This window comes from Lactuca virosa, chromosome 7 (assembly GCF_052849685.1).
Source record: "Lactuca virosa cultivar CGN04683 chromosome 7, Lactuca_virosa_CGN04683_v6, whole genome shotgun sequence".
Taxonomy (NCBI): domain Eukaryota; kingdom Viridiplantae; phylum Streptophyta; class Magnoliopsida; order Asterales; family Asteraceae; genus Lactuca; species Lactuca virosa.
Window position 1 is genome coordinate 212,363,297 of NC_136432.1, and position 706 is coordinate 212,364,002.

General features: G+C 43.3%; 1 non-coding gene across 1 annotated transcript; it reads right to left on the reverse strand.

The window, feature by feature from the left end:
* Positions 1-359: 359 nt before the first annotated feature.
* Positions 360-466, reverse strand: LOC145127936 (small nucleolar RNA R71). The gene has a single exon (XR_013716540.1). It is a non-coding gene; the product is annotated as a small nucleolar RNA R71 (small nucleolar RNA).
* Positions 467-706: the final 240 nt, after the last annotated feature.

The window sequence follows — 706 nt, forward strand, 5'->3', positions numbered from 1 at the left end:
TGGGAGCTTACAAAAAGCGAATTAGAGATGATGCTGGTCCTGGCCTAATTCAACCTGCAATTCCTGCAACTGCCCCATTCGAACTGAAAGGACACATCCTCGCTGCACTGAGGGATGTACCATTCTTTGGAAAGGATCACGAGGATGCTTACAAACATTTGGATGAAGTGAATGGCATAAAGGACTATTTCAATATCCCAAATGTTCCAAGAGAGACAGTCTTGCTAAGGATGCTACCGGTCACTTTTAAAGGAGCTGCTAAAGACTGGCTAAAGGCACTACCACCCGGTGCAATCACTACTTGGGCCCAAATGCGTGAACAGTTTTTGGATCATTTTTGCCCACCTTCCAAGATAGCTAAACTCAAAAAGGCAATAGCAAATTTTGAGCAAAATCCGGGCGAGTCACTCTATGAGGCATGGGAGCGCTATAAGGGATTGTTGAGAAATTGTCCTCAAAATGACCTCAACATACAACAAGAAGTGTCAATCTTTTATGATGGTGTTAATGTCATGACAAGGCAACTCCTTGATTCCCAAGGATCACTTACCAAGAAAATTTTCGGGGAAGTTAAGGAGTTAGTGGAAGAATTTGCAAAGCATTCTCGTGAGTATCACAATTCAAGAAGTGAGAGAGTAAAAGGAAGCAGGGGTGGAAATTCTGCAGACATGGCTGCTGTGATGGCCATGCTTGATACAATGGACAT